General features: G+C 33.0%; 2 long non-coding RNA genes across 5 annotated transcripts; one reads left to right on the forward strand and one right to left on the reverse strand.

The window, feature by feature from the left end:
• The first annotated feature begins 7,330 nt into the window (after positions 1-7,330).
• On the forward strand, positions 7,331-16,463 carry LOC144566110 (uncharacterized). Of its 4 annotated transcripts, none has more exons than XR_013515134.1 (7): positions 7,331-7,459; positions 8,042-8,697; positions 9,222-9,431; positions 10,057-10,948; positions 14,536-14,844; positions 15,310-15,531; positions 16,029-16,463. It is a non-coding gene; the product is annotated as an uncharacterized LOC144566110 (long non-coding RNA). The 4 variants fall into 4 exon arrangements; XR_013515133.1 differs by having other exon boundaries at positions 7,338-7,459; positions 14,536-14,777; XR_013515135.1 differs by having other exon boundaries at positions 7,338-7,459; positions 14,536-14,737.
• Positions 16,464-20,189: 3,726 nt separating this feature from the next.
• Positions 20,190-22,422, reverse strand: LOC144566740 (uncharacterized). Its single transcript, XR_013515275.1, has 3 exons — positions 21,734-22,422; positions 21,094-21,153; positions 20,190-20,404 (listed from the first exon to the last, which is right to left on the reverse strand). It is a non-coding gene; the product is annotated as an uncharacterized LOC144566740 (long non-coding RNA).
• Between the last annotated feature and the right edge of the window lie 864 nt (positions 22,423-23,286).

The following is a 23,286-nucleotide window of genomic DNA, read 5'->3' on the forward strand; positions in this document are numbered from 1 at the left end:
GGTTTGGATCAACCGTTGGAATTTTGAAAATGGAAATATTGATCTGTAATACGAACCAACCCGTGATATGCATAGTACCATAGACTCACTCTATTCTTTGTCATGGTGAAGTATTAAAAAAGGCCTATTTTTTTTAGAAAACATGTTTCACTCTTTGGTTTTCTTTATTAAATGAAGCAGGTTTACAAAACGCTACTACTATAATATATATATATATATATTTATATTTAGCATTGTGAAAGTTTGAATCATATTCTCTTAAAAATCATCCTAATAACTTATTATTCGAACTACTAATCACTTCAAGCCACTAGACCCGTTACAACTTTCATTCCTTACAACTGCAAAAGATACTCGGTAAAATGTAAAAGCTCGCTTTTGAAGCTACCTTGATAAAACTGTTCTTTAAATTCCAAACAACAACTAAGCGGATAAAAAAAAGGGTCATGTTCCGCATTCCTTTATTTGAGCAATTTCATATCTGGCTTATATTAAACGAGACTTTTTTTTTTTTTTTCAAAATAACTTTATTTGATCCCATTCTATGATGAGCGCCCATACTAATAATATGCAATCAATGTTTTTTTTTTTTTTTTTTGGCAAATGGCCCTTATGCATGTAATCAATGTACTGATATCAACTTTCGTAGCAATTACATACTTTGGTTCATGCATTTTTTCAAATAATCAAACTATAGAAGGAGCCATGTTCATTATCATAGCGTCAACCGTTAAAATTAGAGAACCATCCATCTTTGGTCTTGTGGTTTTAATCAATTTTTAGTTTAATGACAAATACAATGCTCTCTGTGTGGAGGTCGTTACTTTGTTGGTTCAAAATATGAATAAAAATCTCTTGTGGATATTAAATACTTAGGTGACTTAACCTTCAAACTTTACTAAAACAAAAATGTTGTTAAAATTAGGCCTACTTGCCTAGGACTTGATCTTGGTATCAATCCATAACGGTCAAAATTAAATCATGAATCTATTAATTAAGCAAATTCAAATGAAAAATTAGTACCATATAAAAAGGCCATAAACTGAAAAGTCTTGTTCAATTTGAAATATTATTTGGTGTAGTTGAAATAACTAAATTGGAGGTTGTTTGATGATGTAACGAAAACTCATGAATCAAATTCACAACTGTCTTAATCGGATTTTGTCCCTGATTTTTTCCCTTTTTTCTAGGAACCGAATCTCCTACCTCTCTGTGGGTAGGAAATTCTACCTCTAAAGTTACTGATATGTGAGTCTGAAATAAATTTTGAGACAAAACTATATCCAATATTTAAATGTCAAAACCTACTTCGAATTAACATATATGTCAGTGACTCTAAAGACAAGAATTTCCTACTTAGAGAAAGACAAGATGATCCGGTTTCTTTTTTCTAACTATGTAGTTAAAACATTTTCTATTATCCTACTAAAAGAATTTTGACATCGTCCAAGTAGCTAACAGGCACGTGCTTCCTTTTTCTTCCACTAAATAAGAAAGCTAGTCATCCTAATCTTTTGCTACTTGGATATCAAACCTTTCCAACAACTTGATGTAGCAATTTTTTTTTTTTTTTTAGAAAAAAAGGCCAAGTTGAGTATGCTTGTGTTTTATCTGCAGGTTCTCTCCTTTTCTTTTGATGCAATATCTGCCTAGGATTCTCACTTTACCCTTTCCTTTATTCGAACTTCTAAACCAAAATCTGGTTGTTATTTATGTTCGTAATTTATGTTCGGTGGAGTGCTTTTCTTCCTTTCCGTGAGTGGAAGAATAAATGATACGGGAGAGATATAATGAGGAGAAGAGATCGAATGAGAATAAATGATAGAGTGAGAGAAAAGCTATTCTTCCTTGGAGAATTTCATGAACAAAATGTCATCAGGATTCTGTTTACATTTGGAAAATTGAACAAATTAGAAGAGGAAAGCTTTTCTTCTCTCTCTATCATTTATTCTTATTCGATCTCTTCTCCTCTTTATATCTCTCCCGTATCATATATTCTTCCACTCACGGAAAGGAAGAAAAGCACTCCACCGATTTGTGTTAGAGTCTTGCATCTGCGCCCGGTGAAATCCGTAGATCGTGCACTTGGTATGAGAGAGAGAGAGGAAAAAAACCCAATGGTCAGAGCTTCTGAAGATTTTTCTTGCTATCGAAAGGTAAGTTATCACAGATTTTGTTGCTCGTTTTACAAAAAAGGGACACCATTTGGGAGCAACTTGGAAGGTTTGATTTCATTACATTCCCAGCTTGATCTTTTCCATTTTTGCTAGGAGATCAACGCAAATATATATGCCATTAATTGTGTAATTAATAGTTCCGGCAGAATCAAAGAGCCACCTAATCACCACCCTTAACTATTCAGTTGCTTAAAGCTGATAAATATATATACAAGTGTGCTTCCCTGAACAATCTCTAGCTTAACAGATAACGTGTGAATGAATGTAACACTGGTACGTATTGATCATCTTTTTGGAATTCATTAGTTTTGTTCTACAATTGTATGAATAACTTTAATTGGCAATATGTAATTTAGGAAAAGGATATATCCCGATTGTATGACTAATCACTAACCTGAAGTCCTTAACATAGAATATTGCACACCCACTTAAAATTTAGCAAGCACACCTTTTTTTATTATCAAGAATTAACTAATAATTATAAACATTTTGCATGAAAATATAGGGAAGAGAAGTACACATACGGATCGGTCCTTTTGGATATTCTAGTGGTTCAAGCTGGGACGATGGTTTTCATCAAAGAATAGAGAGTATCTTTGTTAGTTACGACAGCTTTTCTATCCGTTCAATCCAAACTGTTTATAAAGATTTCAGTAACAACATTTTTATAGCACCGCAACATGGACAGTCTACGTTCTGCTACCATTTCGAAGCGGTAACTATTAATTTTATATATTTTAGTCTAATATCTAATGTTTGGGGGAGGGGGGGGGGGGGGTGTGTGTGTGTGTGTGTGTGTGTTCTGTTTTTTGTTTGGGGGATATTGTACATAAAATATTTGACACTATGTCTCACAACTTCCTGTTAGATTTTGCAATTTGCAGCCCTTGAGACAAATTGCTCTAGTAACTCTAAGGAAAAAAATAAAGAAAATAATACTTATATTTTTTGTTGAGGAAATCCTTAAATCTTATCATAAATGTAAATTTGACGTATTAATTTGCACCTAATTTAAAGGTCTGACATGTATATAGCAACATTTTGTGTGGTGCTAGTAGATTCCAATAAAAAAATTTATATACACTTTTTTTATATATATATTTATGGTCAATTACAAGTATACAACCCCAATCATTTAAATTAACATATGATCTATCGATTCAACTAACCTAAATTATTATTTAAAATCAATCGATGTTATTTTCTCTGGTGCATGTTATTTTCTCTGGTGCAAGTACCATGCCAGTAGTGTCTCTTTAATGTATAATTGATTTTTTTTTTTTTTTTTTTTGCAGGTTCATCTTCCACCCGAAACTCCGATTACTCAAATAGATGGATACTATGACCAAAATGGCATTACATATCTGGAACTCAGCACAAACAATGGCAAGATCTGTTCTTTCGGCACAAAAACTGGTTCTCCCTTCATCTACAAGGATCCGAGAGGGTTTACCAGTTTCCACGGATACTCCGACAGTTATCGTCTCAAGGCTCTAGGAGTACATGTCAATAGCTCTGCCACAAAATCTTAGAATCCATAGACTTCAAATGGAAATTGTTTCTCCATTTTTCTTTTCAATTTGGCAGTGCTAGTATAAATATAGTCATAATCCATCAGTAATATAATCTGCCATAATACAAACAACACTGTCTGTTACACTCAGCGAGGATCACATAGACATGCACTGTTGACGGACACATTAATTTATAATGACCGACTCTTAGATGAGGTAATTGTCAACTTAAACAGTAATTAGATGACATTAGCTGGTTCTGATCTGGTACAATGCAGTGGTTAATTTCAAATCAATACCATGCATACTGTTTTTGAGGATAAGTATTAAAATGTGTAATTGGATCCCTCCTCTATATCTATATCTATCTCTATATATATAGCTTTTATAAACACAACATACCAATTTGAACGATCTGGCGTTGTTGCTTCCATGCAGTGGACCTAGAATTTTGATGTCATCTGAATCATTGTAAACAGCGTGGATAAAATTTATGCGATCATCAGAATAACCTATTAAAATCTTCTCTATAATTTTCTGATGAACACCATCATCCCAGTTCACACCTATACCAGTGTTACTTTTTGGTCCCAACTTGATATGGATATCCTTTTCCTAAATTACATTGCTAATTAAGAGGTTACTCATAAAATTGTAGAACAAAACTAATGAATTCCAAATCGATGAATACGTACCATTTTTACATCATTCACACGTTATCAGCTAAGCTAATTGAGATTGTTTCACGTACGGATGCACACTTGTATATATATTGATCAGGTTAAGCAACAGATTAATTAAGGGTAAGGTGACTAGCTCTTTGATTCTGCCAAGCTCTTAATTACACAATTTACAGCATATCGATCTACGTTGATCTCCTAGTATTATGTATTGTGATTAATGATTAGATATATATATATATATACATATATATATATATATATATATATATATATATATATATTTTACACAAATATGGGACCATCTGTAATGAAATTGATCATTGTTATGTACAATGCGCTAGTTATTATCACTTGAAACTTTTTTTTGTTTTTATGAACAGTAAATCATTCATATATCATATATATATATATATATAATACTTGTTATTTGATGTATTATTTTGTTCTTGAATCATAAAAAAAATGTTGTTAACGAGGTAAGCTCTTTGGAAACAGTTCCAGAAAATTAAACTTTCAGTTACCCAAGAAAAGTAATTGTTCTGTGAAATTATTAATTTGTTATTTCTGAAAATTTTAGAGCAAATAAGAGGTTTAAAAAGAAGAAAAGTGTCACTCAAACTACAGAGACTTCTCAGGACAAATCTTCCTTTCCATGAGTGGAAGAATATATAATACGGGAGAGATATAAAGAGGAGAAGATATCAAATGAGAATAAATGATAGAGAGAGAGAGAAGAGAAGCTTTTCTTTCTTGGAGAGCTTGAATTCATATTGCCAATTGCAAGAGCTTAAATAAAAGGCAAATCCACACTTTTTCAAGGACCTTGCCTGATGCTCCCAAGGTAACAGATATGTATTACAATCTTACGATTTGACTTTGACGATTATATATATTTAAGCAACTATAATTTTTATTTTTGAGGGGAAAGAAGGTCAAGCCACTACAGCAGAAATTCTAGCTGTTATGTTAATTAATTTAAATTTAAATTGAAATTTTTGAAAAAAAAAATCAAAATAGTTTCTCCGCAGATAGAATAATACAAATTTAGAAATTAGAAGATTCACATAATGATTTCTTGAAAGGTTGGAATAATAGTGGGCCCAGTTCTAGCCCAAATAATAGAGGGGTACCCACAACATAGCAATCCAATTATAGCTTTCAGTCTTTGTTAACGGGCCTGCTGGAAAATATTCTAGCATATATTGGACCACATTAAAAGAAGCAAAATGAAACAATAGAATTAATGTGTCTATTATTTTTCAGTTAAACATTAAATCAAGTTTTTCAACTATAAATATTTACAATCCAATTAGCATATGAACATACGACCTCTCATATAGTAAACATTAATTAAATCTGGTTGTTATTTATGTTCATAATTTATGTTTGGTGGAGTGCTTTTCTCTCTCTCTATCATTTTTTCTTATTCTATCTCTTCTCCTCTTTAAATTGAATTCCTCGGAGAAGGTCTGACAAACCAGTGTGTGGAATTTACAGCCAAGCCCTTATAAATATCACACATTCCCTTTTTTAGAAGAAGACATTAGTTTATCAAGAAAACATGTCTAATGCTTGACAGAGAAATGACTCAATCTTAAAAAAGAAATAGGCTGCAATCCGATGAGGAAGGACTGACACTGGCAAAATCTGTAAATCTTCTTGTTTTGTATCAGGGAATATCAATCTACTCCTGTAATTAATGAATAAAACTGGAAATGGCTTTCTCAAAATAAAATGCCAGTACCTAACTACAATGCCTCTGATGTAGCAAAGCTTAGAATCACAGCAATGTCACAATAAATTGAACAATTTGATCCAATTTAAAGAAATCAAATCTTGGATACAAAAGAACAGTAAATAGAAACAAGAGATAGAAACAAGAAAATTCTTATTCAATTGCATGAAATGAGACACTTCTAAGCCTTTTATAGGGAATCGTAGAGAAACAAAATTTATAGAAATTGGTTTACTAAATTTTTCTAACTACTCTCGTTATTACAAATCAGTGTCTAGTCAGTTTAATTGGATGAGTTGGTGTAACAGGCCTTCAGCAGATTGCCTTCAGTGCTCTCCAGGTTGTTCCCAGCGCTCCTCTTCTATAATGAATTATTGACACTACAAGACCCAGTTCTCTTCTCACTTACTGAGTCAAGATTGACCTGCTTCGTCTTTGATTGCGACCCGGATAGTTGAACTAACTCTAGGCTAGTAGTATGTAATAAAATAAATTAGTGTTAGAGAAGAAAGGACGACGGAGAAAGGAGATGAGATTTCTTTTGTTTTCTTCTTTAGACTGCCAAATAAAAAATTGGTATAAGGATAAGGGTAAAATGGGTACTTGAAATTTTTTAAATGAGTTTTAGTAGAAAAGATATTAAAAGGGTAAATTTCGCTGGAGGTCACTAAACTTTGTTATTTGTCACGAATTGGTCACTCAACTTTGATTTGTCCCTTTTGAGTCACTCAACTTTGTTATTTGTTCCAATCAAGTCACTTAACGTTTTCCATCCAAATTTTTAACGGAATATGCTAATTCCGTTAGTTTTTTGGATGAAATATGCTAATTCCGTTAAAATTTTGGATGGAATGGGTATATTCCGTTAATTTTTTGGACGGAATAGGAATATTCCGTTAAAAATTTGGATGGAAAACGTTCAGTGACTTGATTGGGACAAATAACAAAGTTGAGTGACTCAAAAGGGACAAATCAAAGTTGAGTGACCAATTCGTGACAAATAACAAAGTTTAGTGACCTCCAGCGAAATTTACCCATATTAAAATGAATAAATCCGTGAATTTTTTAAGTTTAGAAGGGTAAATTTGATATTATGAATTTTAGAGGGGAAAATATGTAATTTCCAAGTTTTTGAGGGGTATACATGAAATTCTCCATTTATTCTTATTCAATTTTTTCTCCTCATCTCTCTCCCGTATCATTTATTCTTCGGTGGAGTGATTCTTTCTCTCTCTCTATCATTTATTCTTATTCGATCTCTTCTCCTCTTTATCTCTCTCCTGTATCATTTATTCTTCCACTCACGGAAAGGAAGAGTCCAAGTGTCATCGACTAGCCTTCACTAAAGGGGTAATCTTATCTCCTTCGTTTTCATTATCCATATAGTTTGGTATTTCACTATACAGTTAGGTTCGATTATTGAATTACTTGTAATTGTCGTATTAGATTTGTTGTAGATAAATTGAATTTTTCTATTCATGCATGTTGTCTGGGCATTATCGTGTTACTTGAATAGTTTTAATTTGAAATTCAATTTGTAACTAACCTTGTGCATAATAAATCGTGCTTTTTTAAGAAAGCTTTTCTGATAAAATCGAAGAATACAGTATAAAATTTTGGTAACATACCAGTTAATACCAGGGAACTGCTTTCTTATGTATTGAACGTAATTCTCTGATACTGATCTGACTATTAGGGATCCCATTTCTCCAATTGTTTATTTAAATGCTATCAACTTTTATTATTGTTCTTGTACAGTTGTAGTAATTCATCGATCCCTGCTTCATGGTCAAATTTTTTTTTTTTCCCTAGAAACCAGGATAAAATTGTATTTGTTCGACTATACGGAAGCGCACTATTGTGACATGCATCATTATTTCAAAATTGATCAACTTTCTAGTTTCACCTCGTAATTTATCCCAAATTTTATAGTCTTGTGCAGCTTTGGGTCTTTGCCGATTGGAGTGCTTTTCTTCCTTTCCATGAGTGGAAGAATAAATGATACGAGAAAGATATAAAGAGGAGAAGAGATCGAATGAGAATAAATGATAGAGATAGAGAGAAGAGAAAAGGTTTTCTTCCTTAGAGAGCTTGAATTCGTATCCTCTGCATTAACTCAAAAATGAATCTTTTGAGTTAATACACCAGGACCGTCAGATCAGATTTAAGATTCGTGCAAATTAGATCCGCACAAATATTAAAGACCCCTTATGTTATAGGTATAGGATGGGCTCTGTTTACAATCAGACGACCCATATTCATTAACTGAAAAGATTCTTTTTTGAGTTAATGCAGACGATGCGGGTTCGGAGTGCTTCTCTCTCTCTCTCTCTCTCTCATTCATTCTCATTCGATCTCTTATCTGTCATTTATTCTCATTCCGTGGAGTGCTTCTCTCTCTCTCTCTCTATCATTTATTCTCATTCGGTCTCTTCTCCTCTTTATATCTCTCCCGTATCATTTATTCTTCCACTCACAGAAAGGAAGAAAAGCACTCCACCGATTTGTGTTATAGTCTTGGTATGAGAGAGAAAGAGGAAAAAAAACCAATGGTCACAGCTTCTGAAGCTTTTTCTTGGCATCTAAGGGTAAGTTATCGCAGATTTTGTTGCTCGTTTTGCAAAAGAGGGACACCATTTGGGAGCAACTTGGATGGTTTGATTTCATTACATTCCCAGCTTGATCTTTTCCATTTTTGCTAGGAGATCAACGCAAATATATATGCCATTAATTGTGTAATTAAGAGTTCCAGCAGAATCAAAGAGTCACCTAATCACCACCCTTAATTAATCAGTTGCTTGAAGCTGATAAATATATATACAAGTGTGCTTACCTGAACAATCTCAAGCTTAACAGATAATGTGTGAATGAATGTAACACTGGTACGTATTGATCATCTTTTTGGAATTCATTAGTTTTGTTCTACAATTGTATGAATAACTTTAATTGGCAATATGTAATTTAAGAAAAGGATATATCCCGATTTTATGACTAATCACTAACCTCAAGTCCTTAACATAGTATTGCACACCCACTTACAATTTAGCAAGTACACCTTTTTTTATTATCAAGAATTAACTAATAATTAGAAACATTTTGCATGAAAATATAGGGAAGACAAATACACATACGGCTTGGTCCTTGTGGAAGTACTCAAGGTGCAAACTGGGACGATGGTTGTCATCAAAGAATAGAGAGTATCTTTGTTAGTTACGATAGCACTGATATCTGTTCAATCCAAACTGTTTATAAAGAGTTCAGTAACAACATTTTTATAGCACCGCAACATGGACCGTATACGTACTCCAACACTTTTGAAGCGGTAACTATTAATTTTATATATTTTTGTCTAATCTCTAATGTTCGTTTACCTTTTATTATTATCTACTTAAGTTTTTTTTTTTTATTGTTGTGGGTGGGTGGGTTGGGTGGGGGTCGGGGGGGGGGGGGGGGGGGGGGGGGGGGGGGGGGGGGGTCTGTGTTTTTTTGGGGGATATTGTACATAAAATATCTGACACTATGTCTCACAACTTCCTGTTAGATTTTGCAATTTGCAGCCCTTGAGGCAAATTGCTCTATTAACTCTGAGGAAAAAAGTAAAGAAAATAATACTTATCTTTTTTGTTGAGGAAATTCTTCAATCTTATCATAAATGTAAATTTGACGTATTAATTTGCACCGAATTTAAAGGTCTGACATGTATATAGTAACATTTTGTGTAGTGCCAGTAGATTCCAATAAAAAAATTTATATACATTTTTTTTTATATATATTCTTATGGTCAATTACAAGTATACAACCCCAATCATTTTAATTAACATATGATCTATCGATTCAATTAACCTAAAATATTATTTAAAATCAATCGATGTTATCTTCTCTGGTGCAAGAACCATGCCAGTAGTGTCTCTTTAATGTATAATTGATTTTTTTTTTTTTTTTTGGAGGTTCATCCTCCACCCGAAACTCCGATTACTCGAATAGATGGATACTTCGACAAATATGGCATTACATGTCTGGAACTCAGCACAAACAACGGCAAGATGTGTTCTTTCGGCAAAAAAACTGGTTCTCCCTTCATCTACAAGGATCCGAGAGGGTTTACCGGCTTCCACGGACGCTCCAACGGTGTTCAACTCACGGCTTTAGGAGTATATGTCAATAGCTCTGCCACAAAATCTTAGAATCCATAGACTTCAAATGGAAATTGTTTCTCCATTTTTCTTTTCAATTTGGCACTGCTAGTATAAATATAGTCATAATCCGTCAGTAATATAATCTGCCATAATACAAACAACACTGTCTGTTACACTCAGCAAAGATCACATAGACCATGCATTGTTTACGGACACATTAATTTATAATGACCGACTCTTAGATGAGGTAATTGTCAACTTAAACAATAATTAGATGACATTAGCTGGTTTTGATCTGGTACAATGTAGTGGTTAATTTCAAATCAATACCTTGCATACTGTTTTTGAGGATAATTATTGTTCTTGAAAAGAACCTATCAGATAATAATATGACTTGAGATAAAAGTATGGAACCATTTACCTGAACTAATTTGTCATGAATTTCCAGTTACCTGTCATCTATTGAAACTGACATTAATTATGTTCACTGATTTTTTGTTTGATGTGTATATTTGTTCTGTCTGTGCTTCTGTTGTGGCATCAAGCATTTTGTTTGTAACTTACAATCGTAGATTACGGAAAATGTAATTAATTTACAAACAAGTTTGTGATCATATACGCTCAACCCAGTTATCAATTTCATGAATAGAATGTCATCAGGATTCTGTCTACATTTGGAAAACTGAACAAATTGGAAGTGAATGTTGTTTTCTTTTCCTCAGAAAAGCAACGATCCATTTAACATTGCATATGAACTAAGAAAGCCCTCCTGATTTCAAGTTCATTCGTTATCTCAACCCCCTCCACAGTTAGAACCATGACAGTGTTTCTTGTTGCTCTAGCCGAAGCAAATGATTGAAAGAATCTAGTGTTGTTGTCTCCATTTTTAAGCCAATTCCATTTTGCCCTTTGCTTCACTTAGTTTCCGAGTCGATCGCAAGGTCATAGGCCCGTTGTCTGACCTTTTGTCTAAACTGGAATTCCCTCGAATCAAGTTTTTTTTTCCTCAATACAATCAAAGAAGAGAATTACCTTCTTACAATACTATTAACTGTTCCTCCATCTTAGCAAATCTGTCCCTGTGCCATGACACAACATAGAAATACAATAACTTTCTTGGCAGCCATTGTTATATATCGACGTGCAAACTCAATACAAAGATATCTAAAATAATTAAACGATCACAAATTCATAATTAAACATGTTAACTAAGCTATACAATTAACTACAAACTTAAGATATAGAATAATTAATATCCGAGGTGTAATTTATATCCGAGGTGTAAATAATTTTGAAAAAATATAGAATAATTAATTAAAAAGAGAAAGAATACAAAGAGTGGGGTTTTGTATATAAACCCCTAATTAAAAATGGAGATTTGCTCAAGGAACTATGATCGCTCTTGTCCAAATTTACGAACTTCCCTTTAGCTCAAGCACCGCAACAAAACCACAGACAACACAAATATACACACCAACAACTGAGAAAAAAGCAGTGAACATAGTGTTCTTCACCAATATATGAAAGATAACGGTAAAAAACTATAAAAAAGGTTCAGGTAAATGGTTCCATACTTCCATCTCAAGTCATATTTTATTATTTGATAGGATCTTTTCACGAACAATAATTAACCACAAAAACAGTATGAATGATATTGATTCAAAATTAACCACTGCATTGTACCAGATCACAATCAGCTAATTGTTATTTTGTTTTATGTTGACAATTACATCATCCAATAGTCCGACTTTAGAAATATGTCCATTAGAGCATCTCCAACGCCTTTCAAATGCAATTGCAAATGCTAATCTGTCATTTTCTCTCTCCGACGTGTCAATTGCATATTTTTTTTCACCGATGGAGAGACCTTTTCAAATTTGAAATCTTTCATAGTATGAAAGCTTGCAAAACGCTTTAAAAATGTTGATCTGGCAAAGTCTTTTATTTCTATTCACTGTCCCACCGTCCTTTACTCTCTTCTTCCAAAATTAAAAATTATTTTTTGTTCAGTACACGATTCTAGAGAAATTACTTTCTCTTCACTTTACTGTGCAAGCTCCAGAAAAATTACAAGAGAAAGAGAGAAGGTTCTCCTTCGTTTTCTTCGACTTCGATTTCTGACGATTTAGATGGACTCTCACAAAATGAAGATTACAAGAATATGAGAAGCAATTCTCCCTTCCAAACAAGATCTATCTAGATGGGCATGTGCTGCTGGTTAGTTAATTATATGGATTCTATAAAAGCCTCTGTTCTTCCTTGGTTCAAAAGTTGAAACCCCAATTCAGAGAGAGAGATGGAATGGAGAAGTCAGTAGATATTTTGAAAGTGGTTGCAGCCATGGCTTATTATCTGTAGTTATTTTGTATTTTGTTGATGCTAGTAGTTCATACAGGTGCATGTGCATAGGCACTATATAGGGACTGTGGTACTCAACAAAGCTTTGATATAGAATGGACACCATGATGTAATTATTTGAACTGAAAAAGAAAAAAAGAAGAAAGAAATGGAAGGGAGAAGACATGGACATCCACTGTTGAGAGAACAAAAAAGAAGAGAGAAAGAAGAGTATAGCCATGGCTTAAGTGACAAGAGATGCAAATCCTCTCTGCCATGTGTGGACAAAAGAGGAAGAGAGAAAAAGAGATAAACCGGTGAATTTCACTGAGAAGAAGAAAATGAACAAAAATAACACTGACGTGGCCATAAATGAAATTAAAACTCATTTCACCGATGCAGCGGTTGTGCAATTAAGGTTGAAGTGAAATTGCATTTTATCTCTGACATATTGTTGCAATTGCAAGTCAATTGCACCGATAGAGCTTGATGAATTCGTATCCTCTGCATTAACTCAAAAAGGAATCTTTTGAGTTAATACATCAGGATCGTCCGATCAGCTTTAAGATTCTTGCGAATTAGATCCGCACAAATATTAAAGACCCCCTATGTTATGGGTATAGACAGGATGGGCTCTGTTTACAATCAGACGGCCCATATTCATTAACTAAAAAGATTCTCTTTTGAGTTAATGCAAAGGATGCGGGTTCGGAGTGCTTTTCTCTCTCTCTCTCTCTCTCTCATTTATTCTCATTCGATCTCTTCTCTATCATTTATTCTCATTCCGTGGAGTGATTCTCTCTCTCTCTCTCTATCATTTATTCTCATTCGATCTCTTCTCCTCTTTATATCTCTCTCATATTATTTATTCTTCCACTCACAGAAAGAAGAAAAGCACTCCACCGAACATAAATTACGAACATAATTAAAAACTCTGTAAATAACTACTCTTTTTTTTTTATAAATATATATGTTGCTTGGTAATTGCCGACAACCTTTAAAAAATAAATAATCTTGAATAAAAAAAATCTTAAACATAGTTGAGTTTATTCAATTGCCAATTGCAAGAGCTTAAATAAAGGCAAATCCACACTTTTTCAAGGACCTTGCCTGATGCTGCCAAGGTAACAGATATGTCATATGTATTTCAGTCTTACCATTTGACTTTGACGATTATATATATTTAAGCAACTATAATTTTTATTTTTGAGGGGAAAGAAGGTCAAGCTGTTATGTTAATTAATTTAAATTTAAGTTGAAATTTTTGAAAAAAAAAATCAAAATAGTTTCTCCGCAGATAGAATAATACAAATTTAGAAATTAGAAGATTCACATAATGATTTCTTGAAAGGTTGGAATAATAGTGGGCCCAGTTCTAGCCCAAATAATAGAGGGGTACCCACAACATAGCAATCAAATTATAGCTTTCAGTCTTTGTTAACGGGCCTGCTGGAAAATATTCTAGCATATATTGGACCACATTAAAAGAAGCAAAAGGAAACAATAGAATTAATGTGTCTATTATTTTTCAGTTAAACATTAAATCAAGTTTTTCAACTATAAATATTTACAATCCAATTAGCATATGAACATACGACCTCTCATATAGAGAACATTATTATTTTAACTTCTAAACCAAAATCTTTTCGTAATTTATGTTCGGTGGAGTGCTTTTCTTCCTTTCTGTGAGTGGAAGAATAAATGATACGAGAGAGATATAAAGTGGAGAAGATATCGAATGAGAATAAATGATAGAGATAGAGAGAAGAGAAAAGCTTTTTTTCCTTGAAGAGCTTGAATTTGTATCCTCTGCATTAACTCAAAAAGGATTCATTATTCTTATTTTCTCTCCAACGAAAAAAAGCTTTTCTTCCTTGGAGAGCTTGAATTCGTATCCTCTGCATTAACTCAAAAAGGAATCATTATTCTCATTTTCTCTCCAAAGAAGAAAAGCATTTCTCTTCTCTCTCACTCTATCATTTATTCTCGTTCGATCTCTTCTTCTCTTTATATCTCTCCCGTATCATTGATTCTTCCACTCACAGAAAGGAAGAAAAGCACTCCACCGATTTGTGTTAGAGTCTTGCATCTGCGCCAAGTGAAATCCGTAGATCGTGCACTTGGTACGAGAGAGGGACAGGAAAAAAACCCAATGGTACGTCACAGCTTCTGAAGCGTTTTCTTGGTGTCTAAAGGTAAGTTATCGCAAATTTTGTTGCTCGTTTTACAAAAAAGGGACACCATTTGGGAGCAACTTGGAAGGTTTGATTTCATTACATTCCCAGCTTGATCTTTTCCATTTTTGCTAAGAGATCAACGCAAATATATAAGCCATTAATTGTGTAATTAAGAGTTTCGGCAGAATCAAAGAGTCACCTAATTAATCACCACCCTTAATTAATCAGTTGCTTAAAGCTGATAAATATATATACAAGTGTGCTTACCTGAACAATCTCAAGTTTAACAGATAACGTGTGAATGAATGTAACACTGGTACGTATTGATCATCATTTTGGAATTCATTAGTTTTCTTCTACAATTGTATGAATAACTTTAATTAGCAATATGTAATTTAGGAAAAGGATATATCCCGATTTTATGACTAATCACTAACCTTAAGTCCTTAACATAGTATTGCACACCCACTTACAATTTAGCATGCAAGTACACCTTTTTTTATTATCAAGAATTAACTAATAATTAGAAACATTTTGCATGAAAATATAGGGAAGAGAAATGCACATACGGCTCGGTCCTTGTGGAGTTAATGATGGTACATACTGGGACGATAGTTGTCATCAAAGAATAGAGAGTATCTTTGTTAGTTACGATAGCTATTCTATTTGTTCAATCCAAACTGTTTATAAAGATTTCAGTAACAACATTTTTATAGCACCGCATCATGGTCCGTCTGTGTATGAACAGACATACTCCTACCATTTTGAAGCGGTAACTATTAATTTTATATATGTCTGTTTTTTTTTTGGGGGGATATTTTACATAAAATATATGACACTGTCTCACAACTTCCTGTTAGATTTTGCAATTTGCAGCCCTTGAGGCAAATTGCTCTATTAACTCTGAGGAAAAAAATAAAGAAAATAATACTTATTTTTTGTTGAGGAAATCTTTCAATCTTATCATAAATGTAAATTTGACGTATTAATTTGCACCAAATTTAAAAGTCTGACATGTATATAGCTACATTTTGTGTGGTGCCAGTAGATTCCAATAAAAAAATTTATATACACTTTATATATATATATATATATATTTATGGTCAATTACAATTTACAAGTATTCAACCCCAATCATTTAAATTAACATATGATCTATCGATTCAACTAACCTAAAGTATTATTTAAAATCAATCGATGTTATTTTCTCTGGTGCAAGAACCATGCTAGTAGTGTCTCTTTAATGTATAATTGATTTTTTTTTTGCAGGTTCATCTTCCACCCGAAAATCCGATTACTCGAATAGATGGATACTACGACAACGGTGGCATTACATATCTGGAACTCAGCACAAACTATGGTAAGGTGTGTTCTTTCGGCACAAAAAAAACTGGTTCTCTTAGCTTCATCTACAAGGATCCGAGAGGGTTTACCGGTTTTCACGGACGCTCCAACGAGTATCGTCTCAAGGCTCTAGGAGTACATGTCAATATCTCTGCCACAAAATCTTAGAATCCATAGAATGGAAATTGTTTCTCCATTTTTCTTTTCAATTTGGCACTGCTTGTATAAATATAGTCATAATCCATCAGTAATATAATCTGCCATAATACAAACAACACTGTCTGTTACACTCAGCGAAGATCACATAGCCCATGCACTGTTTACAGACACATTAATTTATAATGACCGATTGTTAGATGAGGTAATTGTCAACTTAAACAGTAATTAGATGACATTAGCTGGTTCTGATCTGGTACAATGCAGTGGTTAATTTCAAATCAATACCATGCATACTGTTTTTGAGGATAATTATTGTTCTTGAAAAGAACCTATCAAACAATAATATGACTTGAGATAAAAGTATGGAACCATTTACCTGAACTAATTTGTCATGAATTTCCAGTTACCTGTCATCTATTGGTACTGACATTAATTATGTTCATTGATTATTTGTTTGATGTGTATATTTGTTCTGTCTGTGCTTCTGTTGTGGCATCAATCATTCTGTTTGTAACATAGAATCGTAGATTACGGAAAATGTAATTAAGTTACAAACAAGTTTGTGATCATATACGCTCAACTCAGTTATCAATTTCATGAACAAAATGTCATCAGGATTCTGTTTACATTTGGAAATTTGAACAAATTGGAAGTGAATGTTGTTTTTTTTTTCTCCTCAGAAAAGCAACGATCCATTTAACATTGCATATGAACTAAGAATTCGGGTCAATTCTCCTGTGGTTCGGCTTACAGGGCCATGCATCACACGGGGATATGCTCTGAATACAGTATGGTATTGTGGAAGCTTAAGGCCCCAATGAAAGTCAGACTCTTTGTATGGCTGCTGCTAGACAACAAAGTGCTCACACAAGAAGTCCTAATCTCACGAGGGTGCATTGTAACACAGGGCTGCACCTTCTGTACGAATGGATGCATAGAAACAATTAATCATTTCATGTGGGACTGTGCGTACGCAAAGGGGTTTTGGAGAGGGTTATTTGCCCACTATAACCTTCATATAATTCTGATACCAGTGTCAATTTATGGTGGAATAGAAGAAAGGGAATAATGAAATTACACAGGAAGCCTTGGGATTCGATATGGGCCGCAGGAGTCTGGGCCCTTTGGAAGGAGAGGAACAAGAGAACCTTCTCCTAGAAGTCTAAACCAACGAGTATACTTTTACATGAAGCAACCATCAACATCCACAACTGGCAACACTTTGCTTAGAGTAAGGGGTAGAATAGGAATAATGGATATCATGAGGGAATATTGTACTCTGCTTCAGACCTTATTTGCTTACAGTAAGAGGTAGAATAGGAATAATGGATATCTTGCGGGAATATTGTACTCTGCTTGAGACCTTATTTCATAAATAGGTAGATGTATAAGTAATTAGAGACTCTGTAAATAACTACTCTTTTTTTATAAATATATATGTTGCTCAATAAGTGCCAACAACCTTCAAAAAAAGAAATCTTAAACGTAGTTGAGTTTATTCAATTGCCAATTGCAAGAGCTTATATAAAGGCAAATCCACACTTTTTTAAGGAACTTGCCTGATGCTGCCAAGGTAACAGATATGTATTTCAATCTTACGATTTGACTTTGACGATTATATATTTAAGCAACTATAATTTTTATTTTTGAGGGAAAAGAAGGTCAAGCTGTTATGTTAATTAATTTAAATTTAAGTTGAAATTTTTGAAAAAAAAAAAAATAGTTTCTCCGCAGATAGCATAATACAAATTTAGAATTTAGAAGATTCACATAATGTACCGAGGGATTAATGATTTGTTGAAAGGTTGGAATAATAGTGGGCCCACAACGTAGCAATCCAATTATAGCTTTCAGTCTTTGTTAACGGGCCTGCTGGAAAATATTCTAGCATATATTGGACCACATTAAAAGAAGCAAAATGAAACAATAGAATTAATGTGTCTATTATTTTTCAGTTAAATATTAAATCAAGTTTTTCAACTATAAATATTTACAATCCAATTAACATATGAACATACGACCTCTCATATAGTGAACATTATTTTAACTTCTAAACCAAAATCTGGTTGTTATTTATGTTCGGTGGAGTGCTTTTCTCTCTCTCTATCATTTATTCTTATTCGATCTCTTCTCCTCTTTATCTCTCTCCCGTATCATTTATTCTTTAGTGGAGTGCTTTACTCTCTCTCTCTCTCTCTCTCTCTATCATTTATTCTTATTTGATCTCTTCTCGTCTTTGGAAGCATCTAATTGTTCACAAACTTTTGTTCATCATTTGTCCATAGCCTTTTACTTGCGCGAATACTGTAAAACTACTTCTACATGCTGTATAATTATACAATATATTACATAAAATGTATCAGTTAATCACAAAACATCCAGCAACTAATTGAAGTGGTTCCATGATAATAAAAAACAGATTGCAACTTACACTACAGGACAAAAAAATTGTGCTTTCAAAAACTGTACTTTTGGATATTGCAGTTACAGGAAGTTATTGGCAGTTAATGTTAGTTATAAGTAGTTATTTTGACAAAAAATGTGATAAAAAAGGCAAAATTAAATTTTTTGATTAATTTTTTATTCTTTTTTCTCGATTTAATGAACACACAAATAAATCATTAAAATATTGAATACTATAAAATTGACCACTTTACCTATAAAAATAAAATATACAAACTATAAAAATTACAAACATGCAAAATTCACATGTGAAAACGATAAAATATAATGTTAAAAAAATATCAATTTTCAATATTGTAAAAATATCAAGTTAAACTGTAAAAACAACACGTACAAACTATAAATTTTTAACATTGTAAAATTAGCAGATGAAAATGGTTAAATAAAATTTAAAAAGTATCAATTTTCAATACTATAAAATTGTCAACTTAAACTGTGAAAACAAAACGTAAAAACTATAAAATTTTAATAATGTAAAATAAACAGATGAAAACGATAAAACAAAATGTAAAAAATACAAAATTTCAATACTATAAAATTGTCAACTTAAACTATAAAAATAAAATATACAACCTACAAAAACCAATACTGTAAAATTACTATATCTAAACTATAAATCAATTGCATATATATAACATCCAGAACATTCAAAATAAAAAGTCAAAAAATAAAGACAACAATAGCTCAATACTGTAAAATGACACATCTTAATTACAAATATAACAATTCAAAACTGTAATACACAATAGCTCAACAAAACACATTAATTCAACAGCATCTGTTCAATACATCCATAATATTCACCACAATACCAAACATAAGTATATCATTCAACATCCAAAATAGCATCAAACAAACTATGAAAAAAATAAAACTTCTACATTAACCACCTCATGTGAACATTGTTTGGATGAGTAAGAAGCATCATCACAAGAACTACACGTTCTTTCGAGATATCATCCTTCATACAAATAAAATAAACAATGTAACAAATTGGATTTATTACATGTAGATACTGTAAAACTGTGAACTCATATAAAACACTCTATGTATCATCTAAAACAGTGAACTATATCATGAAAAATTGTGAACTATATATTGTAAACCTGTAAACATCAATAATAATAATAAATACTACAAAATAGTGCATATATCATGTAAAAATGTAAACTATATGATGTAAAAATACTCTACATATTTCATCAGATCTGAAGTGGTATATATTAATTGACTACTTCAGAGACGACAAAATCTCGTCGTGTTCTTCTTTCGAAGGTGAAATCAAATATTGTAAAAAAAATATATAGAATCATGTAATTTCATACATCAGACAATTCAAACAATGACATAAAGAAAACAAACTATGCATTTCAAATCAGACCATCAGATAATGTGTCACACCCCCGGACAACCCGCCGCGCATTTATGCGCTAGGCGTTAAGCACATCACATACATCATCAATAAAAACATTCAACAAGCCACTTTATTTAAAAATAAATGGAGTTCACAAACAAACAGAAAAGGGACAATATGTCAGACATGGCTAGTCAAACAGTCACTGCCATGTCCACACAATATATTGTTCATACAAATATAAAATAAACAGAGAGTGGCTATCTTAACAACTTCCGCTAGTTTCCTTACCCGCGGCCTTCCTCCATGCTTTCTTCTTCGTTTCCTGGAACCCACATAACAGGTGGTACGGTGAGAGATCGAACTAACTCTCAGCGCGGGATTTAGTTCCAGCCCGGTGCTTTTACAAATCAATGCATTTAATTTCCCCAAATAACATAAAAAGAAGGTTTTTGAATTTTTCCCCATGTCCCTATCAATTCGGATATGCAAATCACTTTAAAATAACCAGTTTTTATTCCCGCCCCTTTTTAACTCATTTCAAAAGGTTTTAAAATTCCACACTCTGAGAATCCATGCCCGTACATGAAAACCCGGCGAATCGCCATGCAAGGACGACCCGATTATCACACTCTAGATAGGCCATTTCGGGGACCCATCCGGCGAACCGCCGCGAATTTGGCGACCCGTTCTGTTCTGTTCTGTTCTGTCCTGTTCACACACTGGGCTGCCACACATGGACAGCCCGCTTTTCAAAAACACATGCAGAGCCGCCTCACACGGACGGCCCCAATTTAAAACGATTCATTCAAGTTCCCCATTCTCAAATTCACAATTCAATTCCTATCAATTCAATTTCATGCATCAAGAGTTCCTATCATGCAATTCTACACAAATTCAAACGATTGTTCGACATTCACAACATGCAGTTTATCCACCAGATTAAGAAAAAGGACTACTTACCTCAATCCATGCATTTTTTGTATTATTTGTAAAAAGACCAGGAACCCGCACCTGTTTGCGTAGTAAATTCTTGACCGATATCTACGTCTCTCAGTTCCTCGAAAGTCGAACCTAAGAAATAAACATATCTCTAATTAATAAGATTTGAGTTCACATATTCTTATTTTCTAAAATTTTATATTTATCATTATAACCCTAGATTATTAGTTCTAATTTTTAAACTTTGGTCACTGATTATTTTGATTCACACTTTATAACTCTTTTATAATTCAAATTAAATAAGCTATATAAGAATCCAGAACCTGTTAAGTTAGGAATCCAAAATCTTTGATCAAGGAAATATATATATTGTTTTCAAACTTCATTCCACAACTATTTTTAGATGTAGTTTAATGAAATAATAATTATAAACTATGAAAAGATGTTAAACATATAGGATAATTTAACTACATCTATTTAAACCAAGTCAAACTATTAATTTGAGATGATACATCCAGCAACCAAATCAAAGTGAACAAGTTTTCAGATGTATCACGAATCTGAAACGATATTCATTTAATATTTATTAAAATAATAATGAGTATCTATAATCAAAATAAATATATTTTTAGTTTATTATAGAAAGAATACAACTTAATAGTCAAGATTTTATCATTAAGAAAAATGAGATTTATGATTGAAACTCTATTACTTGAAATTTGCAGTTTAGGAAAGGTAGGCGCAGCAGTCACTGTTTTGGACGGTTCTCAGCAGTCGAGACTCCGATTGGGATGAATCCAGCGCTCACGGTTCCGTATCGTCGAGCACTACAACTCTCATGTTGATCTCTTCTCCAAAATCCGGACGTATAGGCGGTGGTTCTCTTCGGAAGTTGGCTGGCCGGTTTGGGTCCAGCAGGGGTTTAGATCTGAAATGAGGGAAAAGGTGCTGCGGCTAGGGTTAGGGAAAAGAAGGGGGGTGGCTGTGGAGAGGCTTTATATAAGGTAGGGTTAGGTTTAGAAGATGATTTGTGATTTTTGGGCTTGAGTTTAGTGGACCAACATATTGTAAATTCGGATTTGAGCCCATGACAGAATTTCGTTTTAATGTTTGTCTTCTAAGATTGAAATAACTGGAATTATAAGTTCGAAATTTGAAGAAAGTTAAAATGTAAGAGTTGTAAGTTTTTCTGTTACGGTTCTAACGCAATTAGTTTCACCTTAATCCTAATTTCCAGTGAGGAGAAAAGATAAAAATGATCGATAAAGGTCTGCAGTCTCCGAACTGAAATATTTACTGACTTTACAATTTTATGGAGAATCCTACTTTTGGAATTTAGGATAGTCTTCTACACGAAAGTTGTAGATCATGAAGTTATATTTTCAGGTATTAAATTTCATTCCAATCCGAATTGATATGAGTGATCTGTGATTGAAATACTAACAGTTGTCCATCTGAAAATTACAACTGAAGCTAAATTCGAGAGGTTATCGAAAAGAAGTAACTCAAATCGAGGTTTTAAATAAGGATTTGATTTGTATTTATTTCATAATTGCTGAGACCCGCTAAAGAATATATTTATTTTAAAAATTAAATGGGATATTATTTGAATTTTTGTGAGAGTTCCTACAATATTTTCTATATGGACAATCACACGTGTGATCCTAACTCAAGACGTGTATATAATTATTATTTGTTCCTAAATTTATCGGTATAAAAATAATACTCGATGTAACGGAATATTACATAATGCGAGATCTGTTATTGAACAGTAAATGATACAATTAAAATTCAAATCAATGTTCATATAATGCATACACGCCTGAAACTACATCAATTCAAATGAAACTTCAATAGAAGTAAGGAAATCATGATTATCAATTCAAATCAATAGAATGAATAAAACTTAAATAGATTAGTAAATAAACAAGTTGTTTTGAATACTGTAAAACCACAAGATGCATATTGTAAAACTACAAAGTGAATACTATAAAATAACCCGATATGCTCTAGATTACCTCGCTCTTATCTCTCTTCTCCAGATCGTCTCATTCGCATCTCTCTCCACCAGATCACTCTTCCAGATCGCCTCTCTTATATCGTCTCTCTCCATTAGAATCTAAGAGAGATGCTGGAGAAGTCCGTCAGAGAGAAGAAAGTGCCGACGAGTGGTGGCGCCGGCGAGCAGCGAGTAGTGGTGTTGCCATTGAAAAATGAACTGTAGGAGAGGAGGCCGTTCAGATCTGCATGATCAAGAACCCGTCA

This window comes from Carex rostrata, chromosome 15, assembly GCF_964058835.1.
Source record: "Carex rostrata chromosome 15, lpCarRost1.2, whole genome shotgun sequence".
NCBI lineage: Eukaryota > Viridiplantae > Streptophyta > Magnoliopsida > Poales > Cyperaceae > Carex > Carex rostrata.